Below are 9,566 nucleotides of genomic sequence, written 5' to 3'. Positions count from 1 at the left end.
CGAGACCAGCCTGGCCAATATGGTGAAACCCCATCCTTACTAAAAATACAAAAATTAGCCGGGCGTGGTGGCACGTGCCTGTAGTTGCAGCTACTCGGGAGGCTGAGGCAGAAGAATCACTTGAACCCCAGAGGCAGAGATTTCAGTGAGCCGAGATCATGCCAGTGCACTCCAGCCTGGGCGATAGAGCAAGACTCTGTCTCAAAAAAAAAAAAAAAAAGGGCTGGGATTACAGGCATGAGCCCCTGCGGCCAGCCAGTACGTTGCTTGAGGCTTAATATGTAGACCTTATCTATTCTCTCTTTCCTTTCTTCCTAGAAGGACTCATTTAACATATTTTATATACCAAATTTTATTTTATTTTATTATTTATTTTTGAGACAGAGTCTTTCTGTCGCCCAGGCTAGAGCGCAGTGGCGTGATCTTGGCTCACTGCAACCTCTGCCTCCCGGGTTCAAGCAATTCTCTGCCTCAGCCTCCCAAGTAGCTGGGATTACAGGCGCCCGCCACCAAGCCTGCCTAATTTTTTTGTATTTTTAGTAGAGGCGGGGTTTCACCATCTTGGCTAGGCTGGTCTTGAACTCCTGACGTCGTGATCCACCCGCCTCAGCCTCCCAAAGTGCTGGGATTACAGCCCTAGCCTTTTATATACCAAATTTTAGAGCAGAAAGGCACTTTAGCCATAATGTAGTCAGCTTCATTTTGCAGATGACTTCATCTTTGACCTCTACATGGATAACTACCATTCATTCATTCAACAAAAATCACCGAAGGCTTCCAAGTACCAGGGATTAGTGCCATAAGGGAATATTAGAGAATTTTCAGGTTGATACCGGACATGCACAGAAATAACCAAGGTACAAGACTGACGGTGAAGGCCTGGCGTGGTGGCTCACGCTTGTGATCCCAGCACTTTGAGAGGCCGAGGCAGGCAGATCACCTGAGGTCAGGAGTTTGACACCAGCCTGGCCAACATGGTGAAACCCTGTCTCTGTTAAAAATACAAAAATTATCTGGGTGTGGTGGCAGATGCCTTTAGTCCCAGCTACTTGGGAGACTGAGGCAGGAGAATCACTTGAACCCCAGGAGGCAGAGGTTGCAGTTAGCCGAGATCATGCCATTGCACTCCAGCCTGGGCGATAAGAACAAAACTTTGTCTAAAAAAAAAAAAAAAAAAAAAATAATAATAATAATAAAGACTGACTGTGAAAAGTGCAAGAGGGAGGGAATAAACTTAGAGAAACAGAACTTTGGTCATCGAGAGAGATCAGGAAGGAAGGTGGTGGATGGATAGAGCTGGGAGGGCTTCATGGAAGAAGTGAGGTCTGGAATGTGCCATCTGTCAGATTTGACTGGAAAGGACATTCTAGGGGGACAAGGAGGATCTGAACAAAGGCGTGGGGAAAGGAAAGTACCGAGCAACTTCATGGAAGCCCTTCCCACAGTAATTGGTTCAGGGTGAACCTATGATATGAAAAACCTTCAGGGGGAATGCATGTGAGGGAGCAGGAAGCCCAGGAGCTGCTGGGTCTGCCCTTAGGATGATGCTGTTAGCACGGTGGCTGAGTGAGGCCGTGGGGGCAAGGGTTACCTGGAGTCTGGCTCCTCTGTTTTTTTTTTTTTTTCTTGAGATGGAGTCTTGCTCTGTCACCCAGGCTGGAGTGGAATGGCACAATCTCATCTCACTGCAACCTCCGCCTCCTGGGTTCAAATGATTCTCGTGCCTCAACCTCCCGAGTAGCTGGGACTACAGGTGTGTGCCACCATGCCCAGCTAATTTTCGTATTTTTAGTAGAGATGGGGTTCCACCATGTTGGTCAGGCTGCTCTCGAACTCCTGACCTCAAGTGATCCGCCCACCTCAGTCTCCCAAAATGCTGGGATTACGGGTGTGAGCCACCATGCCCGGCTGTGGTTCCTCTGGGTTTTTTCAAGTTGTGTCAGCTGGTTAGTTACTTTATGTTTTCCATTAAAATAAAAAGCATTCTGAAATTATATATATATAATTTATATATGTGTAAAAATTACATAATTTTACATGGTATTTACTAACAACACTAGAGAGAACTTAGAAAATTTTAAAAGGTGTCTTGATTACAAATTACTACAGAAGATGAAACAAAATGAAACAAAACATAGTCAGCATAGTAAATTACAAAAAAACAAGGGAAACTTCCCAATTAAAAAGCAAATACTTCCCGAAGAGAAATTAAAACACACTGCCGGGCGCAGTGGCTCACGCCTGTAATCCCAGCACTTTGGGAGGCCGAGGCAGGCGGATCACTTGAGGTCAGGAGTTTGAGACCAGCCTGACCAACATGGCGAAACCCCGTCTCTACTAAAAACAAAAAACTAGCTGGGCATGCTGGCACATGCTTGTAATCCCAGCTACTCAGGAGGCTGAGGCAGGAGAATCACTTGAACCCGGGAGGCAGAGGTTACAGTGAGCCGAGATCACACCATTGCACTCCAGCACGGGCAACAAGAGCGAAACTCTGTCTAAAAAATAAAAATAAAAAAAATACACCCATACAAAAACTTGTACACAAATGTTCATGGCAGCATTATTCATAATAGTCAAAAAGTGGAACCAACCCAAGTGTCCATCAACTGAAATGGATCAACAAAATATGGCATTATCTATTTAATGGAATATTTAACAATTGAAAAGCAATGGAGTATTGATACATGCTCCAATAGGGATGAACCTTCAGGACGTTATGCTTAGTGAAAGAAGCCAGTCACAAAAGACCATATGTTGTACCATTCTGTGTATATAATATGTCCAAATCTAGAAAGACAGAAAGTAGATGAGCGGTTGCTTAGGGAAGGGGAAGCAGATGAGGGAGACTGGAGAGTGATGATAAAGGAGTGTGGATTTCTATTTGGGTTAATGAAAATATTTTGAAGTTGATTGCAGTGATGGCTGCACAACTCTGTTAATACACCAAAGCCATTGAATTTGTACTTTATTTTCTTTGAGACAAAGTTTCACTTTGTTGCCCAGGCTAGAGTGCAGTGATGTGATCATGGCTCATTGCAGCCTCAACCTCCTGGGCTCAAGCAATTCTCCCGCTTCAGCCTTCCAAGTAGCTGGGACTACAGGTGCCCCGCCAACGTGCCTGGCTAATTTTTTAAAAAAATTATTTGTAGAAATGAGGTATCGCTATGTTGCCTAGGTTGGTTTCCAACTTCTGGGCTCAAGCGATCCTCTCACCATGGCCTCCCAAAGTGCTGGGATTACAGCCATGAGCCACGGTGCTCAGCCTGAATTTTTACCTAAATGAGTTCATTGTATGGTATGTAAGTTATTCTTCAATAAAGCTACTACAAAAATATAAATGGTCTATACAGGCCAAGTAAAAGGCTGAAAATGACCAAGCTGAAAAAAAATCGGCCAGGCGCGGTGGCTCACGCCTGTAATCCCGCACTTTGGGAGGCCGAGGCGGGTGGATCATGAGGTCAGGAGATCGAGACCATCCTGGTTAACACGGTGAAACCCCGTCTCTACTAAAAAATACAAAAAAAATTAGCTGGGCACGGTGGCGGGTGCCTGTAGCCCCAGCTACTTAGGAGGCTGAGGCAGGAGAATGGTGTGAACCCAGGAGGCGGAGCCTGCAGTGAGCTGAGATCATGCCACTGCACTCCAGCCTGGGCAACAGAGTGAGAGAGCGAGACTCTGTCTCAAAAAAAAAAGAAAGAAAAAAATCAAGACCATTATATGATGACAAAAATTAAACTTCAGATACAAAGGCATAGGTAGGCTAAAAGTGAAAAGATGGAGAAAAATAAGATAGACCTTGTGAAACCGATAAGAAAGTTGGAAAGGTTATACTGATATTGGAACTGACTTTAATACAAGGAATGTTACCAGAGATAAAAAGCGGCATTTCACAATGATAAAAGAGTCTATTCATGAGCAAAACATAGCCATCCTAAACGTGTAAATACCTAAAAACAGTCTGAAAATACGTGAAGCAAAGATTGAAACAACTGATGCGGTGAAAAAAATAAACCCACAATTAGATTAGATTTCAACATTCATTTACTGATAGGATAAGTAGGCAGACACTAAATTATAAGACAAGATTTTCAGCCTCTGTGTTACTGACATTTTTGGCCAGATAATTTGTTTTTGTTTATTTATTTATTTATTTGTTTATTTATTTGAGATGGAGTCTCGCTCTGTTGCCCAGGCTGGTGTGCAGTGGCGCTACCTCGGCTCACTGCAACCTCTGCCTCCCGGATTCAAGTGATTCTCCTGCCTCAGCCTCCTGAGTAGCTGGGACTATATGTGCGCCACCATGCCTGTCTAATTTTTGTATTTTTAGTAGAGCCCGGTTTCACCATGTTGGCCAGGCTGTTCTTGAACTCCTGACCTCAGGAGATCTGCCCACCTTGGCCTCCCAAAGTGCTGGGATTACAGGCGTGAGCCACTGTGCCTGGCCAAGTTTTTAATTTTATTTTTAATTGACCAGCTCAGTCTTTGTTGTGGGAGGCTGTCTTGTGCTTTGTGGAATGTTTAGCAGCAGGCCAGGTGGAGTGGCTCATGCCTGTAATCCTAGCACTTTGGGAGGCTGAGGAGAGCGAATCGCTTGAGTCCAGGAGTTTGAGACCAGCCTAGGCAACATAGTGAAACCCCGTCTCTACAAAAATAAATAAATAAACAAACATATATATGAATGTTTAGCAGTATCCCTGGTCTTTATCTGTATGAGTTACCTAGGGCTGCCATATCAAAGTACTGCAAACTGGGTGGCTCAAAACAACAGACATTTATTCTTTCACAGTTCTGGGGCTAGAAGTCTGAGACAAAAGTGTTGGCAGGGCCACGCTGTCTCCGAATCCTCTAGGGAAGGGTCCTTCTATGCGTCTTCCAGCTTCTGGGAGCCCCAGGTATCCTTGGCTTGTGGCAGACTAACTCCAATCTCTGCCTCTGTCCTCAAATGGCTGATTTCCCCTTGTGTGTCTCTGTGTCCAAATTTATCCCGCTTCTTATAAGAACACCAAATTGGATTAGGGCCCATCCTATGAACTCACCTTGATTATATCTGTAAAGACCCTGTTTCCAAATAAGGTCACATTCACAGGTGATGGGGGTTAAGGTTACAACATTTTTTTTTTTTTTTTGACACAGAGTCTCTGTCACCTAGGCTTGAGTGCAGTGGCACGATCATGGCTCACTGCAGCCTCCAACTCCTGGGTTCAAGCCATCCTCCTGCCTCAGCCTCCTGAGTAGCTGGGACTACAGGCACAAATCACTGTGGCTGGTTTTTAAAATTTTTTTGTAGAGATGGGGGTCTTGCTTGTTGCCCAGGCTGGTCTTGAAATCCTAGCCTCAAGCAATTCTCCTGCCTCGGCTTCCCAAAGTGCTGAGATTACAAGCATGAGCCACCATGCCTGGCCAGCTTCAGCATTTCCTTTTGGAGGACACAACCCATAACACTACCTAACAGGTGTCAGGGGCATCCCTCCTAGTTGTGAAAACCAAAAATGTCTCCAGATATTGCCAAATGTTCCCTGGATGGCAAAATCGCCACCTGTCCCATTGAGATTTGAATAACACTATCAACTACCTTGATCTCCTTTACACTTATAAAACATTATACCCAACAACAAAAGAATACACATTCTGGAAACACTTATTCTATTTTATGGAATGAAGTGTTGCCAATTAAAAAAAAAATAAAAGGAGGGTGGCATGGTGGCACACACCTGCAATCCCAGCACTTTGGAAGGCAGAGGTGGAAGGACTGCCTGAGACTGGGAGTTCAAGACCAGTGTGGCCAACATAATGAGACTCTGTCTCTAAAATAAAATTTAAAAACTTAGTGGGGCATGGTAGTGCACTCCTGTAGTCCCAGCTACTTAGGAGGCTGAGGCCCAGGGGTCTCTTGAGTTCAGGAGGTCGAGGCTGCAGTGACCCATGATTGCACCACTGCATTCCACTCCAGCCTGGGTGACAGAGTGAGACCCTGTCTCAAAAATAAAATAAAAATAAATAAATAAATAAATATTTTAAAATATAGGCCAGGTGCAGTGGCTCATGCCTGTAATCCGAGCACTTTGGGAGTCCGATGTGGGTGGATCACTTGAGGTCAGGAGTTCAAGACCAGCTTGGCCAACATGGTGAAACCCTGTCTTTACTAAAAATACAAAAAAAAAAAAAATTAGCTGAGCGTGGTGGCACGTGCCTGTAATCTCAGCCACTTAGGAGGCTGAGGCAGGAGAATTGCTTGAACCCAGGAGGTGGAGGCTGCAATGAGCTGAGATTGCTCCACTGCACTCCAGCCTGGGCAATGGAGTGAGACTGTCTTAAATAAATAAATAAAAATATTTGAAAATAAAAATTATTTTCAAGTGCAAGATAGGGCATATGCTAGGCAATAAAATAAGTCTTAATATGATAGCCAACCTCTAAGATGGCTCTCCCAAATCCCTAACTCCTGGTATTCATGCCCTGGTGTAGTCCTTGCCCACATGGTACCAGAGTTGGCCCAAGTGACCAACAGAATGTGGCCAGTGACGATGCCCCTTCCAAGACTGGATCATAAAAGACATCACAGCTTGTGTCCCCCCATCTTCCCCACCTCTCAGAAGCACTTACTCTTCGGGACACCAGCCAACTGCTATGTCACAAGTGGTGTGAAGGCGAGGCCTGTAGGGTGAGGGATGGGGGCCTCTTACCAACAGCATATTAATGAGGCCAGAAGTGGATGCTCCAGTCAAGCCTACAGACCTCAGTGACATCCTGATTACAGCCTCATAAGAAACCCTAAGCCAGAATCACAGCACTAAGGTGCTCCCCAATTTCTGACTCACAGAAGCCGTGAGATACTAAATGCCTGTTGCTTTAAACCACCAGGCTCCAGGGTAATTAATTTGTTATGCAGTAATAAAGAAGTTAATACACAAAATAATTAAAAGGATTGAAATTGTACAGAGCATATTCTCTGACCACAACAGAATTAAACTAGATATTAGTAAAACAAGATATCTGGAAAATTGCTATTTTTTATTTATTTTTATTTTTTGAGACCGAGTCTCGCTCTGTTGCCCAGGCTGGAGTGCAGTGGTATGATCTCAGCTCACTGCAACCTCCACCTCCTGGATTCAAGCAATTCTCTGCTTCAGTCTCCTGAGTAGCTGGAATTACAGGCACCCGTGACCATGCCCAGCTAATTTTTGTATTTTTAGTAGAGACGGGGTTTCACCATCTTGGCCAGGAAGGTCTTGAACTCTTGACCTCGTGATTCACTCACCTCAGCCTCTCAAAGTGCTGGGATTACAGGTGTGAGACACCACACCCAGGCTATTTTTGTTTGTTTGTTTGTTTGTTTGAGACAGAGTCTCGCTCTGTCACCCAGGCTGGAGTGCAGTGGCACGATCTTGGCTCACTGCAACCTCTGCCTCCTGGGTTCAAGCAATTCTCCAGTCTCAGCCTCCCGAGTAGCTGGGATTACAGGCGTCTGCCATCACGCCCAGCTAATTTTTTGTAGTTTTAGTAGAGATGGGGTTTCACCATATTGGCCAGGCTCATCTCGAACTCCTGACCTTGTGGTCTGCCCACCTCAGCCTCCCAAAGTGCTGGGATGACAGGCGTGAGCCACCACGCCCGGTCGCTATTTGGAAATTAAACATCATTCTTCTAAATAACCCATGGGCCTCTTCTGCCTCAACTGCTTCCAGGGCACCTGTGAAAAAGCTTGTGATGAGGTGGGGCAAAAAATAGAAGCCAGTTCTCAAGTTCACCTTTGATTGTACCCACCCTACAGAATATGGAATCAATTTACAAAAATTTACAAAATTACAAAAATTTATTAAAATGATTTTAGTAAAATTAGATTTAAATTAATAGAAATTGCATTTCTATATACCAGCAATGATCTCTTGGAAACTGAAATTTTAAAATAGTATCTCTCATCTTAGAGGCTTGACTAAAAAAAGAATAAAAATAGTATCATTCATAATAGCATTATAAATGAAATCTTGAGGGATAAATTTCACAAAATACATGCAAGATTGTACAATGAAAACTATGACATTGCTGAGGGAAATGAATAAGACTTAAAATAAATGAAGAAATATACTGTATTCATGGGATGAAAGACTGAGTGTTGTTAAGATGTCAGTTATTCCCAAATTGATCTACAGATTCCATATAATTTCAGGCAAAATTTCTACAGGTCTTCTGTAGAAATTGACAAGCTGATTTTAAAATGTTTCTGGAAATACAAACAACCTAAAATAGTCAAAATGATTTTGAGAAAGGACAAAGTTAGAGATCTTGTATATCTGATTTTAAGACGTACTATAAAGCAACAGTAATAAAGGGTATAGTATTGGCATAAGGAGAGATAAATAACAGTGCAAAAGAAGATACTGCTTAGAAACAAACCAACTCATATACGGTCAATTTTTTTTTTTTTTTACAAACATGACAAGGTACTTTAAGTGAAAGGATATTCTCTTCAACAAATGGTGCTGGAACAAGTGAATATCCATATACAAACAAATGAACCTAACTCTTGTCTCACACTAGACACAAAAATTAACTTGAAAAAGATAATAGACATGAATGCGAGAGCAAACACTATAAAACTTCTCGAAGAGCGGGCGCAGTGGCTCACGCCTGTAATCTCAAGCACTTTGGGAGGCCAAGGTGGGCGGAACACGAGGTCAAGAGATTGAGATCATCCTGGCCAACACGGTGAAACCCCATCTCTACTAAAAATACAAAAAGTAGCCGAGCATGGTGGCGTGCGCCTGTAATCCCAGCTACTCGGGAGGCTGAGGCAGGAGAATCACTTGAAGCCGGGAGACAGAGGTTGTAGTGAGCTGAGATCCCACCACTGCACTCCAGCCTGGTGACAGAGCGAGACTTTGTCTCAATAAATAAGTAAATTAAATTAAATTAAACTAAATTAAATTAAATTAAACTTCAGAAGAAACCATATAAAAGAAAAATCTGTATTAGGCCAAGATTTCTTAGATATGAAACCGGAAGTACTATCTATAAAAAAATTGATAAATTAGATTTGCATCAAAATTAAAAACGTCTCCTCTTTGAAAGACACTGTCAAGAAAACAAAAAAGCAGGCCGGGCACGATGGCTCATGCCTGTAATCCCAGCACTTTGGGAGGCCAAGGCGGGTGGATCACTTGAGGTCAGGAGTTCAAGACCAGCCTGGTCAACATGGTGAAACCCTGTCTCTACTAAAGATACAAAAATTAGCCAGGCATGGTGGTCCGTGCCTGTAGTCCCAGCACTAGGGAGGCTGAGGCAGGAGAGTCGCTTGAACCCGGGTGGCAGAGGTTGCAGTGAGCCGAGATAGTGCCACAGCACTCCAGCCTGAGCGACAGAGCCAGACTCTGTCTCAAAAAAGAAAAGAAAAGAGAAAAGAAGAGAAGAAAAGAAAAGAGCAGGCTGGGCGTGGTGGCTCATGCCTGTAATCCCAGCACTTTGGGAGGCCGAGGCGGGAGGAACATGAGGTCAGGAGTTTGAGACCAGCCTGGCCAATATGGTGAAACCCCATCTTTACTAAAAATACAAAAATTAGCCAGGCA

The sequence above is a fragment of the Hylobates moloch genome, unplaced genomic scaffold (assembly GCF_009828535.3).
Source record: "Hylobates moloch isolate HMO894 unplaced genomic scaffold, HMol_V3 SCAFFOLD_19, whole genome shotgun sequence".
Lineage (NCBI taxonomy): Eukaryota > Metazoa > Chordata > Mammalia > Primates > Hylobatidae > Hylobates > Hylobates moloch.
The sequence above is the reverse complement of the archived record's forward strand: the minus strand, read 5'-3'. Positions refer to the sequence as shown.